This window comes from Lipotes vexillifer, unplaced genomic scaffold, assembly GCF_000442215.2.
Source record: "Lipotes vexillifer unplaced genomic scaffold, Lipotes_vexillifer_v1.1 scaffold1359, whole genome shotgun sequence".
NCBI classification, from domain to species: domain Eukaryota; kingdom Metazoa; phylum Chordata; class Mammalia; order Artiodactyla; family Lipotidae; genus Lipotes; species Lipotes vexillifer.
Window position 1 is genome coordinate 2666209 of NW_006771596.1, and position 26158 is coordinate 2692366.

Sequence of the window (26158 nt, forward strand, 5' to 3'; positions counted from 1 at the left end):
TCCTTAAATGTTTGGTAGAATTCACGAGTGGAAGTATCTAGGTTGCTGCTTAATTTATCAAAGATCATTAATTATTGATTCAATTTCTTTAATAAACATTGCCCTATTCAGATGATCTGTGTTTTCCTTTATGAATTTTGGTACTTGTGCCTTTCAAGGAATTTGTCCATTTCACTTAAGTAATCAAATTTGTAGGAATAGAGTAGTGCATAATATCTCTTTGTTATATTTTTGATATGTATGGAATCAGTAGTGATGACCCTCTTTTGTTTCTGATATTGGCAATTTGTGCTTTCTTTCATGTTTTCTTGGCTCTCCTGGCTAGGGCTATGTCAATTTTATTGATGTTTTCAAAGGACTATGATTTTGCTGATATTCTCAATTGATTTCTTGTTTTCAATTTTATTGATTTCTGTTATAACTTTCATTATTTCTCTTATTCTGCTTGCTTTAAAGTTGAAATTGCTATTCTTTCTCTAGTTTTCTAAAGTGGAAGCTTAGATTATTGATCATAAATATTTATTATTTTCTAATATATACATATAAAGCTATAAATTTCCCCCTAAGCATTGCTTTCACTGCATTCCACCAATTTCAACAAGTTATATTTTCACTTTCATTTAGGTAAAAAAAAAGTTTGTTTCTCTTGAGACCTCTTTGTTGAACCATATGTTGTTTAATTTCCAAATATTTGTATATTTGCCAGTTATCTTTCTGTTAATGATTCCTACTTTCATTCCACTGTGGTCTGAGAATATACTTTATTTTATTTCTTTATTTTACATGTGTTGAGATGTGTTTTATGGCTCAGAATGTGGTCTATCTAGGTGATTGTGCCATGTAAGCTTGAGAAGAATGTGTATTTTGCTGTTGTTGGATGGCATAGTCTATAAATGTCAATCAGGTCCGGTTGACTGATGGTGCTATTTGGTTGACTATATTCTTAGAAATTTGTAGACTGCTTGATCTATTAACTCTGTCAAATGGGTGTTAAAGTCTCCACTGTGTCAGTGGGCTTATCTATTTCATATATAATGAAATAATATATAATCTCAAAATAAATAATAAATAACCTTATAATAAATCTCAGTCTTTAATGTGTCCCTGTCCCTGGGCTGTGACCATCCTAGTGTTTCCTACTTTTTCCTACTTTTGTTCCCCCCTCAGCTGAGACAGGAAGGCTAGAGAGGGCATAAGATGTTTAGTGTGAGGTAGTCTCTGACTTCTTCACACTTCTCTCTGATAGATACAGGAGAGTAGTTTTCTTGGCTCTGTACCATGAGAATCTAATATGTTTCCTGGAAGCAAAACTGATGAAAATGTAAGGGACCGCCAAAACTGTGGCCCCAGAGTTTTCTCACTCTCACAATAGCTCAGATTCCAGCAATTGTTCAAAATTACCTTTTATGTCCCAGTATGGCTCCAGTATCTTCCAGGTAGGAAGATATCAGGTGTGGCTCTCTGTATTCACCTGTCTCTCCAGATTTCAGAGTAGTGGCTCACCCTGTGGTCAAGATTCTTTGATTGGTCCAAGCAAAGTCAATCATTTGTAATTTGCTCAGCTTTTTCTTGCATAAGGATAAGAATGATGACTTCTGAGCTCTTTGCATGTCAGAGCTGAAACCTCATTAATAAGGTTTTAACACTTGGTTCCCACTCATCATTACAGGACTCAGTGCTTATAACAGTGAGCTTCATTAAACCATTTTGTTTTCAATAGTCATCCCTTTATTTATTGCTTAGTGTTCACCGTCTTCACATCAGAGAGACTGAGTTCTAGTAGAACAGAAGTCAAAGCAAACATGCTACATAATTGAAAATGATAAACTTTCTCAATAGGTTTCTTTGCAATTTAAATAGTTTCTTTGTAGTATTTAATGCTAATGTGAAAATAAAATCTAAAATTTGCCTGTATTTAAGCAGAAATGAATTGTCTTTATAAGTATTCTCAGCATTGAAACCACATTTCAACTGCTCTTAATTGAATAAATCCTAAAACCACTTTAAAAAATACTTTATTATGTTTCCATAGCCAACATAACAACGTAACAAAAAATATGTACATGGAAGAAAGAAATCTGAAGGAAACGTTTAAAATTGCTTTTCCCACAGTTTTGGGAGTTTGGGTTTTTCACATTGGAAAATAGACAGTGGGTAGGTGAAAAAAAATACTGTTAGTAATAGCAACTGAAAAGCCCCCCAACATCATATGGTAAGCAACCAAACTGTGTTGTGTGTATAGAATTGGAAGATACATTCTATCTGTTCTACGCACAGTTTCTAAACCAGAGGAGCCTGTAACATCAGAGCAAACAAAGTCCCACAATGAAAACATCTAATGTACTCACATACTATTTCACACAGTATTAGAGTATCAGAGGCTACTAAGAAGTACAAGAATTATAAAATCTAGCTGTGGGAAGATGAACTCTGTTCAATCGAAAGACAGTCCCTGGATATTCTTTTTCCTTCCTTGAATTTTGATTTTCATACATACAGGATAAAATGTCACAACTATTTATTTTGCAAACTTTTTATAATTTCAGCATATATAATTCTCCAGTTAAAATTACAGAGGTGTGAATTATAAATGGTAAATAAGCATTAAACAAAGAAAAAGCAGTTTTCAATATAAGATAAAAGGAACTTTGGATAGAATACCAATTAACACAGAATCTTTGGAAAACAGTTTGGCATTAACTATTCAATATGAAAATATATGATTACTATGTCTTAGTAATTCCACTTCTAGTAGGTACGTGCCCAAGAGAAAAGTATGCACATTTGCATCAGAAGACATGTAAACAATGGTAATTGAAGGGTTTTTTTATGAGTCCAATCCCAAATCAACCCAGATGTCTACAGATATTTGTAGAATAGATAATGGTATATACATACAATAGGATGGTATTTAGTCATGAAAGTGAACAGACTGCTTCTGTGTGGGGTAATTTAGATGAGACCCAGAGACATAATATTAAAAGAAACCAGACATAAAATAATGCACCCTGTATGACTCAAGGGAAACAAAGTTTGAAAATAAGAAAAGCAGCACTACAGGAGAACTCAGAATGGAGGGAGTAGTGATCCAGGGCCACAATGGGCCATGTTCTGAGCATTTACTTAGGTGATGGTTACATGGGTGTTTCTCTGTGATGATTTATTGATCTATACTTTTGGCATTTTTTTTGACTGTTTATTTTTTAAACCTTTCAATATGTGGGATTCACTTCACAATATATGCTACCTTCATAGTGAAGGTAGCATATTACTATCACAGAATTAAGGATGACCGAACACAGAATGTCTGGGGAAACATGCATGGGATCCCAGTGCCAGGCATGCTGACAGAGAATATACTGAAAACTGAGAAGTTCTGGAACTTTATAATTCTGCTTAATTAAATTGGGAGAGAAAAGAGATTGGTTCCTTAGAATGTGATGTGGCTAGCTGGACCCTCATTTACTAGCTTGCATTTAAAATTGTGTCTGTAATAAAATAACTATGAGATAAATAAATGCAGTACAGTTGACCTTGAACAAGGTAGGCACTGGGACATCAACCCTCCCTGCAGCTGAAAATCCAGGTATAACTTTACAGTCTGCCCTCCATATCCAAATTTCCACATCCATGAATTCAACCAACCACTGACTGGGTAGTACTGTAGTATGTATCTTTGAAAACAAAACTCGCATGTAAGTGGACCCCTGCAGGTCAAACCCGTGTTGTTCAAGGGTCAACTGTATATACATGGTGTCTAGAATAACATTAACTGATAAAATTGACTTACTCAGAATTACACCTTCACCTATAAGTTTGAAAGCCATTATTTATCTTAAAAAATGTAAGCAGTGAAGAAAGGTCTACATCTATAATTATTATCTGTATCCTGATTTCTTCTTCAAATGATTTGGGATGGTCATCAAAAGGATGACAGACATGTGAGCCCACCCTCCTTCAGAGCTGGGGCCCGGCACGATGGTCCAGACATGGTTGCATGGAGGTAGTGGGAGTTCTGAAATCAGGTGTGCAGAGGGCAGGGCTGGGTGTCTGAGGCAAGAGAAGTAGACCTTGACTTCAAAAGAGTCCATTGAGGAGTTCACACCCACACAGCTGACTTTACCCAGTGGTTTTTGCAGCAGAGACATTTTGATTTTGCCTAAAACCAATAAATAAGTTAAATATTTATAAATACCATAAAGTTTCCATAGGACTGCATGGAAGGGATGAGGGATGGGGTACTGCTGCTAGATGGTCCAGGAACAGAATCCCCCTTTAGGACTGGGGGAACCATGGGGCAGCTGGCCTGCTCAGGTCCACATGTAGGTCTGGTCTGAAATGCAGAAGGCTCTAGGGGGATGTGAAAGTCATCCTTCAGTCACTTTTCCTCTGTACAGAGATCCTTTCTCAAAGGGTCTCATAATAAGCACAGTTTTTATAACAGTTTTACATGTGACAGTGACTTGCAAATGTTTGGCTGGAAAACCATGCGATCCTCCTAACAATTTCTGAATGGCTGTACAGCATGGTATCCTTGGGATGAGCACATTTTTTTTTTTACATTGTCATTGCTTCATTGTACAATTTCTGTTTCTGGTACTACTACTCAGCTGCTTGTCTCTCTAGGTACACACTGCACTAGTTTGATTTTTTTAATTTTTCCTCTATTCACTGAAATGAGAGAAGTTATTTGAAGCAAGTGGAACAACTTGTTTCCTATGTGCTGATCATTTGTCTGCATTGGCATTCAGCCCTGCCATGGGAGATCCTGTATTTTCTGTAAGAAAAATAGGATATTATTAAAGCTAATTTGCTAACAACAGGGCAAGAAGTGGTGCAACTACAATTTTTCCCTTTGTGCTACACTTTTTAATGCTCCCTGGCAATCCTCCTCCAAAAACAAGCTATCATATTTTTCCCTGAAGTTATCCACTTATCCATAAATTTTTTTTAGTGGTCATTCTTTTTAATGTGTTGAGCCACAGAAATCAAAGTAATCAAGTAATATAAATTTGATAATGTTGTTTGTCCATCTAAAATGAAGCAATTCTCCATCGAGGCGTGAAAGTCTTATTGCGTGCCTGATTATCTTTTCCAAAATATCAGTAAATTTCCTCAAAGCACTGGAACTCTATTGAGCCCTGGACTTCTATAAACAACCTCATCTAGGAATTCTGTATACGGTCCAAACAAAAAAATATCATCCAAGCTGTGACTCATTCATTCATTTAAACAACAAAAAATAACAGAGATTTCTAGATGTCCAGGCCTTGTGCTAATTGTTGGGATTATAAAAATGCATATGATATGTCATCACTGCTGACGTGTAAAAGCCAAGAGAGAGTATGTAAAAGCAAACAGTTGCAATAGGGTATCACAAAGCCAACGATATAATTCAATACAGGATAAAAATGAATGCACAAATTTGTCATCATTAGTCCTTCCTTGGATTGTCAGAAAAAGACTTTAGAGAAAAAAACTTAGTTTAAATGTCCAATAGGAGTTTCACGGTTATGACATGGGAAGGTGGCTCCTGGAGAGGTTTGGCCAGAGGTTCTCCAGTAGAAATAGCACAGTGATCTTGGGGAACTGAAACAACTGGGTATGGTCAAAACTTAGAATATGGTCTGTTGCTATGAGAGATGAGGTTGGAGGAAAAGGCAGGGGACTGGTCAGGGAGACCTTCTCTGACGTGCAAAGAAGCTCTGACTTTGTCCTATGGCAGATCCGTATACCCCTAGGCTGCTGCTCCAGCTTCCCAGTTCTAAGACCCTGTAGTCTACCAGGCTTATTCCACTCAGGTTATATAACCACAAGCTGCAGCTGGTCAGGATGTTTTTTCAGAGGCTATTATTTTGTTTGTTTCAGACAAGTTCTTCTGGCTCATGATGTCACGATTTCACACACAGGGCGCTGCTCATGTGTGAAGCCCAGGCCATAAAACAAGAAGAATAATGTCCTGAAGGCATTCTTTTTTCTTTCTTTCTTTCTTTTTTTTTTTTTGCGGTATGCGGGCCTCTCACTGCTGTGGCCTCTCCCGTTGCGAAGCACAGGCTCCGGATGCGCAGGCTCAGCGGCCATGGCTCGCGGGCCCAGCTGCTCCACGGCATGTGGGATCTTCCTGGACCGGGACACGAACCCGCGTCCCATGCATCGGCAGGCGGACTCTCAACCACTGCGCCACCAGGGAAGGGAAGACCCCGAAGGCATTCTTTTCTCACAGCTCCTCTAGATCCCAGAACCCACAATAGCCCTGAAGACCCACACGGTCATTTCATGCCCTTGACTACCACATGCTCCTCCTAACAACGCTTGCATTAGTGTTGGCCCAACTGCCCCACTTCCAGTCCCTCTGGGGCTTGTGTTTCCTCTTGCTCTAGAACTCCATCCTAAAGAACCTCTGTGTTGGTTCATTCTGAATCATAATAATAATAATAATAAAAAGTCCTATTTACAACTCTTCAAAACATATCAAGGTCATCATAAATCTTGCCTCTAGCATGAAGCATTTGCCAGTAATAACTACTGAAACCGTAAGAATATAAATTCCCTGAGGTGAGAACATATCCATGGGAGTCCTCAACACTGTTACTCGGAGAGCATTTGTCAAATGAGGTAAATGATTGATTAACCTCTCCTGCCACATTCCAGGGTGGCAAGGATCATGCCTGATTTATTCCTGGCATTCTGTCTGGTACTGAGTATGTGGTTAGTGAATGTTTATTAAATGAACTTCCCCCTTTCTCATGGTACAAAACACATGTAATATATACCATATGTGTTTAGTACATGAGTATCAGCACACCACTAAGTCATTTTTTCTGTCTCCTATTGCCTTAGTTATTTATGAATGCATGGCTTCTTTCTTCAACAGAAGGCAACTTTTTCCACTATTTTCTTCTGTCTACTCAATGCAACAAACATTAACGGAGCATTTGCTGAGCCAAGCAGTTCTGTTAGATATTTCAAGGATACAGCAATAAATAAGACATAGGGCCTCAAGGAACTCGTGAAAAAAACATGTAAACACCTCATCCACACACATCGCTGTATGCAAGTTTATAGGAGGGACTGTTTACAGGCATATCTAATTTTATTGCCCTTCATTTTATCGTGCTTCACAGACATGGCATTTTTTTTAGAAACTGAAGGTTTGTGCCAACCCTGTGTCAACAAAGACTGTCAGTACAAATTTTCCAACAACAATTGCTCACTTTGTGTCTCTGCTTCACATTCTGCTAATTCTCACAATATTTCAAAACTTTTCATTATTATTATATTTGTTATGGGGTCTGTGATCAGTAATATTTTTTTCATTTTATTTTATTTTATTAAAATTTTTTTTAATTGGAGTATAGTTGAGTTACAATGTTGTGTTAGTTTCAGCAAAGTGAATCAGTTATACATATACATATATCCACTCTTTTTAAAATTCTTTTCCCATATAGGTCATTACAGAGTACTGAGTAGTGTTCCCTGAGCTATATGGTAGGTCTTTATTAGTTACCTATTTTATATATAGTAATGTGTATATGTCAATCCCTATCTCCCAATCGATCCCTCCCCTAAGTTTGTTTTCTACACCTGTGACTCTATTTCTGTTTTGTAAATAAGTTATTTTGTATCACTTTTTTATATTCTGCATATAAGCGATATCATGTGATATTTGTCTTTCTGTGTCTGACTTACTTCACTTAGTATGATAATCTCTAGGTCCATCCATGTTGCTGCTAATGGCATTATTTCCATTCTTTTTTATGGCAGAGTAATAATCCATTGTACATATGTACCGCATCTTCTTTATCCATTCCTCATTTGATGGACATTTAGATTGCTTCCATGTCCCAGCTATTGTAAGTAGTGCTGCAATGAACATTGGGGTGCATGTATCTTTTTTCATGTTTACAATAAGTTTTTATTTTATTTTTTTTAATTTTAATTGGAGTATAGTTGCTTTACAATGTTGTGTTAGTTTCTACTGTACAGCAAAGTGAATCAGCTATACATATACACATATCCCCTTTTTTTGGATTTCCTTCCCATTTAGGTCACCAGAGAGCATTGAACAGAGTTTCCTGTGCTATACAGTAGGTTCTCATTAGTTATCCATTTTATACATAGTATCAGTAGTGTATATATGTCAATCCCAATCTCCCAATTCATCCCACCCACCCCCTTCCCTCTTGGTATTCACATGTTTTTTCTCCACACCTGTGTCTCTATTTCTGCTTTCTAAATAAGATTGTTTATACCATGTTTTTTCAGATTTCACATATATGCATTAATATACAATTTTTTGTCTCTTTCTGACTTACTTCACTCTGTGTGACAGTCTCTAGGTCCACGCACGTTTCTACAAGTGACCCAATTTCATTCCGTTTTATGGCTGAGTAATATTCCATTGTATATATGTACCACATCTTCTTTATCAATTCCTCTGTGGGTGGACATTTTAGGTTGTTTCCATGTCTTGGCTATTGTAAATAGTGCTTCAATGAACATTGGAGTACATGTGTCTTTTTGAATTATGGTTTTCTCTGGGTATATGTCCAGGAGTGGGATTGCTGGGTCACATGGTAGCTCTATTTTTAGTTTTTTAAGGAAGCTCCATATTGTTCTCTACAGTGGCTGTATCAATTTACATTCCCCTAACAGTGCAAGAGGGTTCCCTTTTCTCCACACCCTCTCCAACATTTATTGTTTATAGATTTTTTGGTGATGGCCATTCTGATTGGTGTGAGATGATATCTCATTGTAGTTTTATTTTGCATTTCTCTAAAAATTAGTGGTGTTGAGCATCTTATCATTGATCAGTAACCTTTGATGTTACTCTTGTAAATGTTTGGAGGAGTCACACACCAAGCACATATAAGACAGTAAAGTTAATGGATGAATGTTTTGTGTGCTCTGATGGCTCCCCTGATTGGCCATTCCCCTGACTGTCTCCCTATCCTTGGGCTTCCGTATTTCCTAAGACATAACAGTTTTGAAATTAGACCAGTTAATAACCCTTCAATGAGCCCTGAGTGTTCAAGTGAAAGGAAGGGTTGCACGCCTCTCACTTCGATTAAAAAGCTAGCAACGATTAAGTTTAGTGAGGAAGGCATGTCGAAAACCAAGACAGGCCCAAAGCTAGTCCTCTCGCACCAAACAGTTAGACAAGTTGTAAATACAAAGGAAAAGTTCTTGAAGGACATTAAAGGTATTACTGTAGTGAACTTATGAATGATAAGAAAGTGAAACAATCTTATGGCTGAGATTGCTGAGTGGTCTGGATAGACCAGACCCACTACAACATTACCTTAAGCCAAAACCTAATCCAGAGCAAGATCTTAAGTCTTTTCAGTTCTAAGAAGGCTGAGAGAAGTGAGGAAGCTGCAGAAGAAAACTTCGAAGCTAACAAAGTTGGTTCCTGAGGCTTAAAGAAAAAGCCCATCTTCATAACATAAAAGGGCAAAGGTGGAGTAGCAAATGCTAATGTAGAAGAGCTGCAGCAAGTTATCCAGAAGATCTACCTAAAATAATTCACAGAGGTGACTACATTCAAAAACAGCTTTTCACCGTAGATGAAACAGCCTTATATTGGAAGAAGATGCCATTTACGACTTCCCTAGCTGGAGAGAAGTCAATGACTGACTTCAAAACTTCAAAGGACAGGCTGAGGCTCTTGTTAGGAGTTAATGCAGCTGGTGACTTAAAGTTCAAAACAAGGCTCATTTATCATTCTGGACATCGTAGGACACTCTAAAATTATGCTAAATCTATTCTGCCTATGCTCTATCAGTGGAACAACAATGCCTGGATGACAGCCATCTGTTTACAGAATGATTTACTGAATATTTTAAGCCCACTAATGAGACCTACTGCTCAGAAAAAAAAAAAAAATTCCCTTCAAAATATCTCTGTTCATTGACAATCCACCTGGTCATCCAAGAGCTCTTATGAAGATATACAATGAGATTCATGAGATGCCTGTTAATGCAACATCCATTCTGTAGCCATTGGATCAAGGAGTAATTTTAATTTACAAGTCCAATTGTTTCAGAAATATAATTTGTAAGGCTATAGCTGCCATAGATAGTGATTATTCTGATGGATCTGGGTAAAATGAATTGAAAACCTTCTGGAAAGAATTCAACATTTTAGATGCCATTAAGAACATTTGTAATTCATGGGAAGAGGTCAAAATAACAACATTAACAGGAATTTGGATGTAGTTGATTCCGAACGTCATGGATGACTTTGAGTTCAAGACTTCAGTGGAGGAAGTAACTGCAGATGTGGTGGAAACAGCAAGAGAACTAGAATTAGAAGTGGAGCCTGAAGGTGGGACTGAATTGCTGCCATCTCATGGTAAAACTTTAATGGTTGAGGAGTTGCTTCTTATGGATGAGCAAAGAAAGTGGTTCCTTGAGATGGTACCTACTCCTGGTGAAGATGCTGTGAAGATTGTTGAAATGACAATAAAGGATTTAGAATATTCCATAAACTTAGTTGATAAATCAGTGGTAGGTTTTGAGAGGATTGACTCCAATTTTGAAAGAAGTTCTATGGTGGGTAAAATGCTATAAACAGCATTACATACTACAGAGAAATCAATCATGAAAGGAAGAGTCAGTCAGTGTAGTAAACTTTACTACTGTCTTATTTTAAGAAACTGCCACGGCCACCCCGACCTTCAGCAACTGGCACCCTGATCAGTCAGCAGCTGTCAACATTGTGGCAAGACCCTCCACCAGCAAAAAGATTACGACTCTCTGAAACTCAAATGATGGTTAACATTTTTTAGCAAGAGTATTTTTAATTAAGATATGTACGCTTTTTAGACATAATGCTATTTCATCCTCCACAACCCAAGCACATCCTCTAAAAATGGAAATACCTCATAACTCTTGTATCCTCACATTTTTTATGTGCAAGTTTTGTGTGGGAACACAAGACTTTTGAGTGCTGGTCCTATGCTTTCATTCCAACTGCAAGAGAGGTGAGGTATATGAGTTTTATAAAATGGAATTGTATATATAAATTTTGTATCTATATGAGATAACTGATGTTAACCAACTTATTATGCTAATCATTGCATGATATAAGTCAAATCACTGTGCTATATAACCCAAATTTATACAGTGCTGTATGTCAATGATATCTCAATTAAACAAGGCTGCAGGAGACATAGAGATCATAGTGATGGTATTTTCTCAAAAATGGAAAAATTATTCAAAAGATAACGGGCAATCTTCTTCTATTCCTTTTCCTCTTCCTCATCCTCTCCTGAAAAAATCAGTTCCTAAAGCCATTAAGTAGGACACAGTGGGAAGGCATCCATGCTACCAGATGGGGGAGAGGAGGCATGATGAAACAGAGCAGGTTTCAGAGCTCAGGGGTGGGGGGCTCCCAAGTGGGAGTGGGTCCCGGATATGGGTGTGAGAACTGGGTTAGATAGGGGTAGCCACATAGGAGAGGGTCCTGGATGTGTGTTCAGGGCTGAGTGAGGTGGGGGCACCACTCACGTGAGCTTCCTGACTCTGGGTGTTAGTTGTGAGAACAGACTGAAGCATGTATCTATGTAGGAGGGCTTCTGGGTGAGGAGAATCAAAACTCAAGTAGGGTAAGGGAGATATAAATGTTTTACTAGGGTGGCTCCACTTTGGGTGGAGTCATTAAAGTAGGCATCCTTGCAGAATGTTGGCCTGACATCAGATCCCAAAAGAGGTAGGAAGGTTCCCCACACCATGGCAGGGGGGCAGTGTAGCCTGTCAGGAGAAGTCACTGCCTGAGACAGGTGAGAATAGTATCCCAATGGAGCACCCGTCTGACCAGTGTTGTTAGAGCTCAAGCAGGCTATGGACAGTATGAGGTGTTAGATCCAAAGATAGGTGAGGCAGGCATCAGTGCAGTAGAAGGGGAGAATCCTACTTCCAGGGAAGTGAGGACAGTGTCCACTCTGTTGCGGGCTGTCAGACCCAAGCAGGGTATGAATGGCATCCACACAGGTGCACCATGCATGTCCAAAGCAGTTCTGAGTCAGAACCTCCGTAGGATAAAGATATTATCCACATATGAGGGCAGCCTAGCATGGGAGTTTAGAACCCAAGTAAGGTGAGGAAGGTGTCCATTAGTGGAGATGGTCTGGTATGTGATGTTGGAGCCTGAGTGGAACGCCAAGGATGTTAATGAATGTGGCATGGTCCAGAGTTGGGTATTAGAGTTTCATCAGGATGAAAATGTATTCACACAAGACCTGATACAGAATCTCAGACCCCAAACCAACTCAGGAGGATACCTATACAGTGGGATAGCCCCAGACAGTGGTAACCCAAGTGGAGTCAGGAGGGTGTGGTTAGCAGGGAATGGTGTGTTGTGGAATGGGTATTGGACACTCATAAAGTGGACGTTGCTGCAGGGGGTGGATTCACATTGGGTGTGAGAATCTGAGTGGAGAAAGAAGGGCATCTGAGAATTGGGAAAAGAATGGTGTCAGAGGAGAGACAATAGTTACAGACAGGAAGTTTGATTAACTATGTAAATTAAGAAAAAGGGAAACCAGCTTTCTCATCGCTGAGAAATAAAGTTGAAATATGAAAAAGAAGAAAACTAATATGAACCTTTTAGCTTTGGATTGGAACCAAAAGTACTTTTGTCAAGTTGTGGTCTTCTAAACAGGTGGATAGATGGGTAGATAGATAGACAGATAGATAGATAGCTAGAAAGAATTAAATAAATATGGATGCACTTATGTGCATGGCTGCTCCAGTAAGTATAGACACATATTTCCTAGTTCTGTCCACTGAGAGGGCTTGCAAGTGGCAACATTTCAGTAACAATGAGCACACTTAGTACCCAGGTTTTGTCTTCTAAACACTATTTTCCACTAAATGTAACTGGTGATGCTGGGAAAATTGTTATTCCAGTTGAGGCAAGGAAAATATAAAATGAGCTTGGAACACTTGTTGTACCACAAGAAAGAAAGTGCTTAACAGTTGATGCCAACGCTTAAAAGGACAGAGAATCTATTTGAAAGAGTCACTGGAAAAACTGTGAGCAATCTGAGCATCAAAATGTAACAGCCAGATCCAAAAGGTTACATAATCCATGACTGCCTTTGTATTATAAATCAGACAAGACAAGACAATGGAGTCTGAAGGCAGATAGATGCTTACCAGGATGTGGAAATGGGGATGGAACTGACTATAAAGACACCTGATGGGGTTTTGAGGATGGTGGAACTCTTTTATATCTTGATTATGGTAGGCATTATATACATGTATTTATTTGCCAAATTTGCAGAAGTGTGGTGAGTTTAGTCTATGTAAATTATATTTCATAAACCAAAAAGTAAACAATAGGAAGGACAAGAGACATAAATGAAAAGGGAATGGCAGCATGTTGTTTGTTAAATGTTGAAGCTGAGAGAAAGGTATACAGGGATTCATTATCCTGCTTTGTTTACTTCTTAGAGTTTTTCAATTTTCCACAATTTAAAAAATCACATAATTAAGAGTTTAGGATTAAAATATACTCACCATTATATATAAAATAATAACCAACAAGGACCTACTGTATAGCACAGGGAACTATACTCAATATTTTGTAATAACCTATAATGGAAAATTATATATGTATATATATACACACATATATATATCTGAATCACTGTGCTGTACACCTGAAACTAGCACAACATTGTAAATCAACTATATCTCAATAAAAATGTTTTTAAAATAACACAGGTAGATTTTAAATTAAGAAGAAGGAGAAGCAAGGCAGCTAATTTTGAAATGACTTAGTTTTTGGAAAAAATATCAACTAGGTGATTTTTAGTTTTTCATTAATGCTTATCTTGATTTTCTAACTTTCTACAATGATCCTGTTATACTCATATTACTGACATTTTCTTTTTAAATTGTATGGTCAAGAATATAGCAAAGTGTGCCTTATGTATACCATATTGATGACCCCCATTTTTATATCTCTAGTACTTGCCCTTTTCCTGGTCTCCAAGCTTATCTCACTGTTTCCATTTAAATGTTTAATAACCATCTCAAAACAAACCCTTCCAAAATTGAATATCTGATTTTTCCCTAAAATTTCTATTCTACTAGTCATTTTATCTCAGTGACAAAATATCACTATTGTCTGGTTGTTCAGATCAAAAATTCTAGAAAAAATCTGTGATTTCTCTCAATCTCATCTCTCACATTCAGTTGCCAGCAAGACAATTTGGATCTACTATATGTGTCTCCAGAACTTGATCTTTTGCATAACCTCCACCAATAACATCCTAGACAGATCAGTCACCATTACTGATCACTCTGCTTCTACTATTTTTTTTCAATTTTCTATTCTTATTCTCCACAAAGCAGCTAGTGTGATTTTTAAAAACAAACTCAAGTTACATCACTTCTCTTTTTAAATCTTTCAGTATTTCCTACTCTTAGGAAGGAATCTAAAGTCTTTCCTTGGTCACTAAAACTCTTGTGGTCTGGTCTTTGACCAGCTCTGACTTCACCTGCCTAAGCCACCTCCATCTCCCTGTGCTCTGGCCACTCCAAGCCATCCCTTGATCGTCCAGGCTGTTTCTTGCCTCACATCTTTGCACTTATATTTTGTCTTCCTGGAATGCTTCCCCCCACGATATCAGGGGAATTATTACTTACTCTTCTGTTCAAATATCATCTTCTCAAAGAGGTCTTTTCTGACTGTCTGCTAGAAGTGGCCTCCTTTCTTTCACCATTTAGCTGAATTTTACTTCATTTATGGTAGAATCAGAACCAGATATTACACTATATATTATTATGTTGTATATAATGTGCCCACCCCCTCTCAAGTATGGCTCTAAAAGACGTTCCTCACTATTGGGTATTGGAAGAAATCTTCTATTATAAGATTATAAGAAATCTTCAAAATAATTTTTGTATATAGTGTGATTCTAGATATACTACTATAGATAAGTGTGGTAAATCTAGGCCCATAGAGACATATGAAGCACGATTCTGTTTCAAATTACCAGATATATATTTTTTCCATGCTTCCCAGTTGTTTTCCACGTGAGGATTTCTTTAAATAGACTAGCCTTTTAGTCCTTATGTGGCAAGGAGGTAAAAAGCAAAATAAAATAAATAAATTAGGAAATGAATAAGTGAATAAGGGAATGGGGTCCCAAAAAACTTGTCCTGATCTTTTACATGTAAATTTACATTTTTCCCAATATCACTTTTAAAATTGAAAATTATATATTTTCTTGTGATATATTTATTTCATGATTGTGAAGATGACTGTCATAATCATTTCATGATGTATGTAAGTCAAATCACTGTGCTGTACACCTTAGACTTATACAGTGCTGTATGTCAGTAAAACTGGAAGAAAAAAATTAAACAATAAGTAAAATGTGCAAACCCCGAAAGAAAAAATAGTGCATCCACATCTGAGAATGTGTGTAGAAAAGCATCTATGTTGAAAAGTTCTCATAGAGATGTTATAAGTTTCATACTGCTAACTCCCTCTCCTGACATGGCTACCATTTTGGTCTAATCATGACCCTAAAATTGGCAAGTAATATTGTGGAATATATGCATGATATTTACATGCTAAGGAAATTTCACTTATTCTTCCAAATCACTGATGAGAATCCTAATGGTTAGGCAGGAATGGTAGCCAATAGAGGCAGTAACATTAGGATTATCTACCACAACTCTTATAATTTTTATAGAGAGGTGACTTTGAATATTGAATACACAATGGATACTGCCACTCTGGGAAATTTCTAAATCCTAATATGCAAAAATAAGCAGTGACCCCAAATTATTCATATGCTCTTTAGAATGTGGATATTAAGTACTTTTGGCACAAGGTCATAAGTTGTCCTGAGACATAAATGTACCAAAATAAAGGTCTGTAAATATCAAATGCCTGCCAACAGTTTTCTGTAACATTTATTAAGTAGTAAATCTACTCAGTTTGTTTTGCTGAATCCAAAGAGCATATTTGTCAAAATCAAATATTCAGGGGATTACCGAGAAGAATTTTACCTAATATTGAAAGAGTTTCTGAGTAGGTGAGGATGAGAATGAGAGGTAAATTATGGTACAGAGGTTCTTCAACATGTATCAACTACAGTCGATGACAAGTGAAGAAGCGTAGAGGGACATAATGCTTATTGGCTCCCCTTTGATTGGTGAATATTTAATCACTCCTCAACAATTGCTGAAATTACCTTCAAAAAGAGTTTACAGTCTTCTCAAATGCACACAGAATATTCTCTAGGATAGATCATGTGTTAGGTTACAAAGTAAGTCTCAGGAAATTTAAGAAGTTTGAAATCATATTAAGTATATTTTCCAACAACAATATGTAACTAGAAATCAGTAAGAGGAGAAAAACTGAAAAATTCACAAATGTGTGGAAATTAAACAATTTCTGAACAACCAATGGGTCAAAGACAAATCAAAAGGGAAATTTTTAAAATCTTGAAACAAACAGAAATAGCAACATACCAAAACTTACAGGATGCAGCAAAAGCAGTTCTTAGAGGAAGTTCACAGTGATACATGTCTACATTAAGAAACAAGAAAGATCTTAACTAAAAAACCTCAATTTACACCTCAAGGACCCCCAAAAAAGAAACAACAGCAAACTAAGTCCAAAGTTAGCATAAGGAAGGAAATAACAAAGATCAGAGAAAAAGATAAATGAACACTAGAGGCCATAAAAACAGCAGATAGGTTCAACAAAACTAAGAATTGACTTTTGAAAAGATAAACAAAATTGACAAAACTTTAGCTAGACTAAGAAAAAAAACATTGAAGACTCAAATAAATAACATCAGAAATGAAAGAGGGAACATTACAACTGATACCACAGAAATACAAAGGATCATAAGACACTGCTATGAACAATTCCATGCCAAAACATGAGACAACCTAGAAGAAATGAATACATTTCTAGAAACATAGAAAACAACCTACCAAGACTAAAACATGAAGAAATAGAAAATCTGAACTGACTAATGACAAATAAGAAGATTGAATCAGTAATTGAAATCTTCCCAACACAGAAAAGCCCAAGACCAGATAGCTTCACTACAAAACATTTAAAGAAGAATCGATGTCAGTCCTTCTCAAATTCTTCCAAAGCTTGAAGAGGAGGGAACACTGTCAAACACACTTTGTGAGGCCAAAATAGAAAGGTTACTATCAGAAGGACAAGAGATAAGAAGCATTGGCAAGGGTATGGAGAAAAGAGAACACTTGTGCACTGTTGGTGGGAACCAAAATTGCTGCAGCCACTGTGGAAAAAAGTATGGAGGTTCCTCAAAAAACAAAAAAAAGTAGAACTACCATATGATCCAGCAATCTCAGTTTTGGGTATATAACCAAAGGAAATAAAATCAGGATCTCAAAGAAATATCTGTATTCCCATGTTCATTGCAGCATTATTCATAATAACCAAGATATGAAAACAATGGATAAATGGATAAAGAATATATATATACATATATATATTCACACACACTATAGAATATTATTCAGCCATAAAAATGAAGAAAATCCTGCCATTTGAGATAACATGAATGGAACTTGAGGGCATTATGCTAAGTGAAATTAGACAGAGAAAGACAAGTACTATATGATATTACTTATATGTGGAATCTAAAAAAGTTGACCTCAGACTTCCCTGGTGGTGAAGTGGTTAAGAATCTGCCTGCCAATGCAAGGGACATGGGTTCAAGCCCTGGTCCAGGAAGATCCCACATACCGCGGAGCAACTAAGCCCGTGCGCCACAACTACTAAGCCTGTGCTCTAGAGGCCGCGAGCCATGACTACTGAGCCCACGTGCCACAACTTCTGAAACCTGTGCACCTAGAGCCCATGCTCTGCAACAAGAGAAGCCACTGCAGTGAGAAGCCCGCACACCACAACGAAGAGTAGCCCCTGCTTGCCGCAACTAGAGAAAGCCCATGCACAGCAACAAAGACCCAACGCAGCCAAAAATAAATAAATAAATTTATTTTAAAAAGTAGAAATAAAAAAAATTAAAAATCTGACATCACAGAAACAGAGTAGAGTGATGGTTTCCAGGAGCTAAAGGCTAAGAGAAATGGGGATATGTGTGTGTGTGAAACAATGTTTCAGTCTGAGTACAAAGGCAGAAAAAGACCCAGTCAGGCAGGAGGAATTCCCTCTTACTCAGCCTTTTTGTTCCAAGCTACCCAGGAAACAATTTTGGCCTTCAACTGATTAGATGATGCCCACGCACATCAGAGATGGCAATCCACTTAGTTACTGATTCACATGTTAATACCATCCAGAAACACCGTTATAGACACACCCAGAATAAAGTTTGGCCAAATGTCTGGGCACACTGTGGTCAGTCAAGTTGACATTATTAAACTAATCATCACATAATCCAATTGATTTTAAACATTTCCAATTGATTTATAATTGGAAAGGTTTAATTCACAATCCAGTACTACTCTATTTTGTTATTCAAATTGTTGCAGCACTGGCCACTGGAAGATTTTCAGTTGGTTTCTTTGTCTCTTTGATATACTCCCATCAATAAAGGGTTGTTTTATGTTTTGTTCTGTCTTAACATTTCCCTGCTTCCTGGCACCATCAGATGCTCCAGGTTTATCTTGTATATTTCCTATCCCAGTTCTAAAGTCTTAGATACAGCCTTTTCTTCAAGGAACTCTGGTTTCTTTTATTGAAGAATGATTTTAGAAATCAAGGTCTGAGCACTAGGTGTATGCATTGCTACTGGAGTGTCATTTATTTTAGGCCCTCACAGCTGACAAAGCAAATGAATATGTGAGTACTTATCCATGCATACACACACGCACACACACACACACACACACACACACACACACACACACTTTTTCTTTTATATTTAACCATCAATATACAATTAAGTATGATTCTTACAGATTTCCCCAACTCTTATATATTACTGTGTGTATCATTCTAGCCTCCTCTGCTTGCTTGCCCACTCACCCTGACTGTAAGAAATTTGGGTCACACTATCCATCCCCCTTTTTCTTAAATGTTCAATTAAAACATACATGTATACCAGTATCAGAATTGTTAACACACTCCCATGTGGGAAATAACTTTATCAAGGAAGTTCAATGCTTTTGTGCAGATTATTTTGTCTTTAGTCTTACAACCCATAATTTCCAAAATCACTTGTGTCAGTACCTTTTTCCTCACCCCCTCTGGCGAGGATGCTTTATATATTCATAATAAAATTAGGTTCTTTTTTCACATTATGCATTCTTTTCTGTATCCTTCAACATATAAAATGGTGGTGGTGGTTTTTTTTTATTTGCTTCTTTTAAGGTTCATTCCTTGTGTTGTAAAGTTACATGGATTTTGACAAATGTGTAATGTCATATATCCACTATTACAGTATCATACAGAATAGTTTCTTCACCTCAAAACTCCCTGTGCTTCACTGATTTTTCCCTCCAGCCCTTCCCAAGAACTTCTGGAAAACATGGGTCTTTTTACTCTCTTTATAGTTTTGCCTTTTCTACAATGTGATTAATTGAACTTACAGGGTATGTACCCTTTTCAGACTAGCTCCTTTCACTTAAGAATATGCATCTAAGATTCATCCATTTATTTTGTGGCTTGAAACTAATTTCTTTTTATTGATGAGCAATATTCAATTGTATGGATATACCACAGTTTCTTTATGCATTCATATTTGATTGCTTCTACTGGGGTGATTAGGAACAAACCTGCTATAAATATTCCTATGTATGTTTTTCTGTGGACAAAGTTTTCAAAGCAACTGGGTAGATTGATAGTAGTGCAATTATTACATCAAATGGTAAAACAGTTTGCTTTTGTAAGACACAACCAAATATCCTTCGTTTTGCATTCCCACTACCAACGAATGAAAGTTTCTGTTTCTTTGCATCCTCCCCAGCATTTGAGGTAGGCAACTTTTTAGCCCTTTTAATGGGCGTGTATCTCATTGTTGTTTTAATTTCCAATTTTCTAATGTTAACTTATGATTAGGTATCTTTTCATATGTGTATGCTGCCGTCTGTATATCTTCTTTTTCACCCACTGTTAATTCCATCCCTAGAGTGACACAATGTAGAGATTAACATTAAGAGCCCTGGCATTAACCACCAGGCTTCAAATTCTCTCTCCCACTACTGTGTGCTCTTAGACAAATCATTTAATGCTCCTCTACCTCAGTCCCCTTGTTAATAAAATGGCTACAATCAGCATTGTTATAAGGATTAAATGAGGTAGTATATATCAAGTGTTTAGAATCACACCTGGCCCACTTTGTAAAAGTTAGACATTATTTATCATTCCTGGGGTTTTTCGTTGTCTCTATAAATTTTTAGTGAAATAATTCTGATTTATTTTGTTTACACCCAAACTTCCCAAGGTTATAAGTAGTATCTAAACAACCTTGACTCTAAGGTTATTTTTTGAAATATTAGAAAAGGTTTATTTGTGTGAATTTCAGAGATGTCCACAAATATACTTTGAGGAAATGTAGATCTCTTAGCTCAGATGCCAATCTCAGCAAACGGCCTTTGCACCGGAGTTTCGGTGGCCATCCCCACTGAGAACGGTTCCATGTGTGAAGAAAGGGGATTGGTACCCACAGGAAGAAAATACTTGTTACCATTAATGACTTGGCATTGTAGTAAGTAAGTCAGATCCTGAAAACTTTGTTAGTCTGAGTCACTCACCTGGAGCTTGCTTACCTGTAAATCAACTTACAATTTGATTTCCTGAACTTCAGCATATGAAGTCCAGACCCAAGACAAGTGGTCACTTCCTACCATGGGGAGTCAGATGGCAGGAAGAGCCATGGATTCAGTGCTGTGTTCCTGGTACAGGACATAAGAGCAGGTGTTTTTAGGATAATTGAGAGCATGTGTAATTAACTGACCTTGGAAAGGAAATAAGGAATATGTAAGAACATGAGCTTTGGAGTCAGCCAGAACTGAATTTAAATTTTGGCTCCCACATTTATTGGCTTTTGTTGGTAATTATCCTCACTTATTGACAAACTCAAAATGTCTCTGAGTCTCAGTTTTCTCACATGAAAGATACAGGTACACATATGCATCTCAGAGGGATGTTGCAAGAATTAAATAAGAAACTGTATAGTAAATTATAAAGCATGGTGTGAAAACATTGGTTGCGGCAGTGGTAGCTAAGTTGAAGGAATTACAGGACTGAGAGGCAGCTTTGTCATACCTGGAATTCCACAGTTACGCCCCGTGAGCCTCAAGACAGACCCACCTTGGTTTTGAAAAATTGTGAAAAAGAGATCAGTCTCCCATTAAGACAATTTTACCCAATGCATATGCATATGATTAGAAAAGATAAAATGACAGCTAAGTGCAGGGGATGCCACTACAAACATTTGTTGCCTTGGTATGGATTTATGTTGTATGATCTTAAATCATTTGTATTGGTTATCAGGTTTTAGTTGATTTATGAAGGATTCACTAAATAAGTAAGTCAAGGCTCCATACTAATAGTTCCTTTTCAGTTTCCTTTTAAGTTAATTTATTGGATGGTAATAATCAAATAATAGATTTCCCTTGTTTGATTATTTTCGCAAGTTAGAAACTATGCTGGGAACTTTATAAATATTTTTAAAATTTTATTTTCAGAACCACCTGCAGTACACTTGTTATTATTTCAGTATTGCAGAGTTTGATATAGGAAACAAAGTGAGTATCTGAAGGAGTGGGCAACTCCCAAGGCAGGTTTGGTGGTTTTTTTACCTGCCCTGAGGAGAAAATTGGTCTTTTGGTCAGGCCAGTTTCACCTTTGAAAACTATCTCCTCAGCTACCTGGAATCAGGGGGTTTAGTACCAGGGAAGAACACACTTGACTACGTGTGCGATTAGCAATAGACATTGGACAACCCAAGACTATGAAATAAGCAGCTAAATGATCTACAATTGTCTGTGAGCTGTAACTCAATACCCTACCTTCTAACATCCTTAGCTGAATATTAAAAATTCTCAGCTCAGAGGCTGCAGCAACGCTTTTCCCCACGTGAGAGATCAAGATATCAATGGAAGACAAACCAGCCTTTGCAGTGAATGCAGGTTCAAATTTGTCCAAATTACAAGGCAGGCCAATAATTGAAGTCAGCTTTCTGACACTTCAGTATGATGAGCAGCCTTCAGAAGGGAATTAAATTTAAAACTGTATTTTTATATATATGTACCACATCTTTTTTTTCCATTTCTGTCAAAGGACATTTAGGTTGCTTTCATGCTATTGTAAATAGTGCTGCTATGGAGTTATATCCAATGGAGTATTACTCAGCCATAAAAGCGAATGAAATAATGCCATTTGCAGCAACATGGATGGACCTAGAGATTATCATACTAAGTGAAGTAAGTCAGACAGAGAAAGACAAGTATCATATGATATCATTTATATGTGGAATCTAAAAAAACGTTACAAATGAAGTTATTTACAAAACAGAAACAGACTCACAGACTTGGAAAGCAAATGTATGGTTACCAAAGGGGAAAGGTGCAGGGGGAGAGGAATATATTAGGAGTTTGGTATTAGCATACACACACTACTATATATAAAATAGTTAATCAGCAAGGACCTACTATATAGCACAGGGAACTCTAGTCAATATTCTGTAATAACCTATCTGGGAAAAAAATATGGACAAGAATGGATATAGGTATATGTATAACTGAATCACTTTGCTGTACACCTGAAACTAGCACAACATAGTAAATGAATTATACTCCAATATAAAATAAAAATTAGATTTTAAAAAAGCGTATTTTTGGTCTTAAGTGATTAAGTGTGTAAACAAGGGACAGAAAAAATATATAAACAAATAGAAAACTCACTTTGGATAGAACCCTTCTCATGAAGTCTTGCAGAATTAAGATCTCAGTCTATGGGCTTCTATACTGCTGTGGTTTCTTGAGCAACGCAGATAACTCCCACCACAGTGCAAGTCAAGTGATAAACTTTCAGCCTTGATATTTAGATAAATATATTTAATATCAGAATGGGGACTCAAAATATGATTAATCCAAGAAAACCATTGCCCTAAAGAGAAGTAAAAGAGAACAATCTGAAAAGTTTTTATTGTGGAGATGGAAGCAAATCATTGGATTTATCTACCTTACTTATCAACAGATATTAAAAGGTGGATGATGAAGTATGCCAGAGCTAGCTCATGTCATAAAAGATGCTGGTGATAATAAGACAGGAATACAAGAAAACAAAATGAACATATCAGGCGGTAGGAAGAAAGATCCATACTCTAGTAAAACTCCAGTTTCTTGTTGATCCAAGGGTACTGATATAATCAGCAAGTGTGACCAAGTGTACAGATTCTAAAGGCAAACTTCATGTGCTCAAATCCCCTCTGTCACTGACTGCATTATTTGGCAAAGAATTTATCCGTGCTTTGTTTAATCTTCCTTATCTGCAAAATAAGATAAAGTGCTCCTTGTCTATATATTTATGATAAGGAGTAAATAAATGCTTAAATAAATAAATAAATAAATGCTTTAAGAGCTTAGCCCAGGATCTGGCACATCATAAATTCACAATAACAAGTCTTAGCTATGATTATTAATACAGAATCGATCTCTTTTAAAATGCAGAAATCAAAGGGATAGCACTGATGAGAATGATGTAGAAAGACTATAAGCAAGCTAACAATAATTAGAATCTCTGCAGAAACAGAAAAAAGCAGAAGAAAAAAATCATCAATGAAATAGCAGAATATTTCCCCACAGTAAAAAGATAAGTAAAAATAAATTTAAAAGTAAAAAATTTAAATAAAATCTTCACCACATTCTAACATTAGAAAAATAATTCACGTGTAAACGTCTCATGCATTTAAAAATATCTGATGGAATTGTAAAAATATATGTACAAGTCCCTTATCAGATGTGTGATTTTGTAAATATTTTCTTCTATTCTGTCTTTTTATTTTTTTTGATGGTATCCATTGAAGGACAAAGTTTTAAATTTTGATGACATCAAATTTACCTATTTTTAAAATTTGTCACTTGTGCTTTTGGTGTTTTAATCTAAGAAATCCTTGCCTAACTTAAGTCCATGAAGATTTGCTCTTATCCTTTTTCCTAAGAATTTTATGTGTTTAGCTCTTGCATTTTCATCCATGATCCATGTAGAATTAATTTTTGTGTATGGCATAAGATAGAACCTAAACCCTTTTTTTGCATGTGGATGTCCAGTTGTCCCAGCATCATTTGTTGATAAGACTATTGTTTTCCCATTTAATTGTCTCTGTGCTCTGGTTGAAAATCACTTGACCTATCTGCAAGAATTTATTTCTGGGTTGTCAGTTCTGTTCATTGTTTTGTATGTCTAGCCTTATGCCAGTATCACACTGTCTTATGGCTTATATGAAGTTTTGAAATTGAGAAGTGTGAGCCCTCCAATTTTTTTCTCCCAAGATTGTTTGGGCTGGATTGGATTCCTTGCAATTTCATTTGGAATTTGGATAAGCTGGGCAATTTATTCAAAAGGCAGCTGGTGTTTTGTTGAGGATTGTGTTGAATCTGGAAAGCAACATGGGGAGTACTGTCATCTTAACGTTATTGAATCTTCTAATCCATGAATGCAGGATGTTTTTACATGTATTTAGATCTCCTTTCATTTATTTTGACATTTTATGGTTTTAAGTGTATAGGCCTTGCACTTCCTTCATTAAATATATTCCTAAAAGCTTGATTATTTTGATACTGTTGTAAATGGAATTGTTTTCTTAATTTAATTTTTTCATTGACCATTGCTAAGGTACAAAAATGAAATAGATTTTTGTATGGTAACTTGTACCCTGTAACCTTAGGGAACTTGTTCATTAGTTCTAGCCAATTTTTTATTTGATTCCTTAGGGCTTTTAAATATATAAAAGTTTCTTTTTATTCTGTATACCTTTTAATTTCATTTTCTTGCCTAATTTCCCTGGCTAGAACTCCTAGTACAATGTCGATAGCTATTAAAAAAATGTAAAATGACAAGTAATAGAGGGGATGTGATGGGAATATAAACTGTTTGCCTCCAATGCCAGACATAACCAAGCCAAAGCCTTGCCTGTTTCCAGGTGAGGCTGCTCTGACCCTAGAGCTGCCGTGGTTGTTGAGAGCAGATTTCCCTCCCTCCATATGGAATGTCACCCCCAGATGTGAAGAATGCCTTTCAGTTTTAGGATCCTGAGTATGAATCTGGTGAAGGAGGAGTTGGGGGAGGAGGAGGGAAAAGGGAAGGAGAAGTGTCCACTGAATGGAGGGGTGAGGTAAGGAGGGACGGAAGAGGATGGGCAGGAGAGGGAGAGGGAGGAAGGGACAGGAAGGTGGGGGGAGGGGATTGTAGGGGAGCGGAAGGAACAAAGCCCCCGTGTTTCTGCCAGTGCCTGATCTAGGTGACTAGGCCCTCACCGAGGGCTGGAGGGTGTGGCCTTCCCTGGAGGAAGTGGGCCCAGAAGCGCAGTTTTTCAAACCCTTTCAAGTCTCCCTAGACCTGCCACACCCAGTGTTATTTAGGTTTCTAGGAGATCTGAATATGTGTGAAGATGCTTAGGAATCTCAAAGTCCTGACTCCTGGACTACACCTATTGTTATGGGCTGAATGTTTGTGCCCTCTCAATATTTATATGTTGAAGCCTTAACCCTCAGAGGGATTGTGTTAGGGGAGGTGGTTGGGTTTAGATGAGATCATGAGCATGGGATCCCCGTGATGGATTAGTGCCCTTATAATAAAGAGACCAGAGCTCTCTTCCCATGAAAACACAGGGAGAAGGTGGCCCTCTGCAAGCCAGGAAGACAGCTGCCGCCAGGAACTGACCTAGCTGTGCCTGGAGCTGGGACTTCCTCTCCTCACCACCTCACACCAAAGGGCCCACATCACAAAGGGGATGAGGAACCCAGCAGGAACCACCTCACACCAGAGGGCCCATATCACAGAGGGCCTGTGAGAAATCAGTATCTGCTTTTGAAGTCCCTGTGGTGTATTGGTTTGATATGATTTCAAACCCACCCATTTATGGCTCAAGTGAAGTTGTTTTAAGCCACTTGTTTATGACAAAAACAAAAGATCTGTTTTTAGAAGTGAAGTTGTCCTGATATAAGAATGAATTCATCTG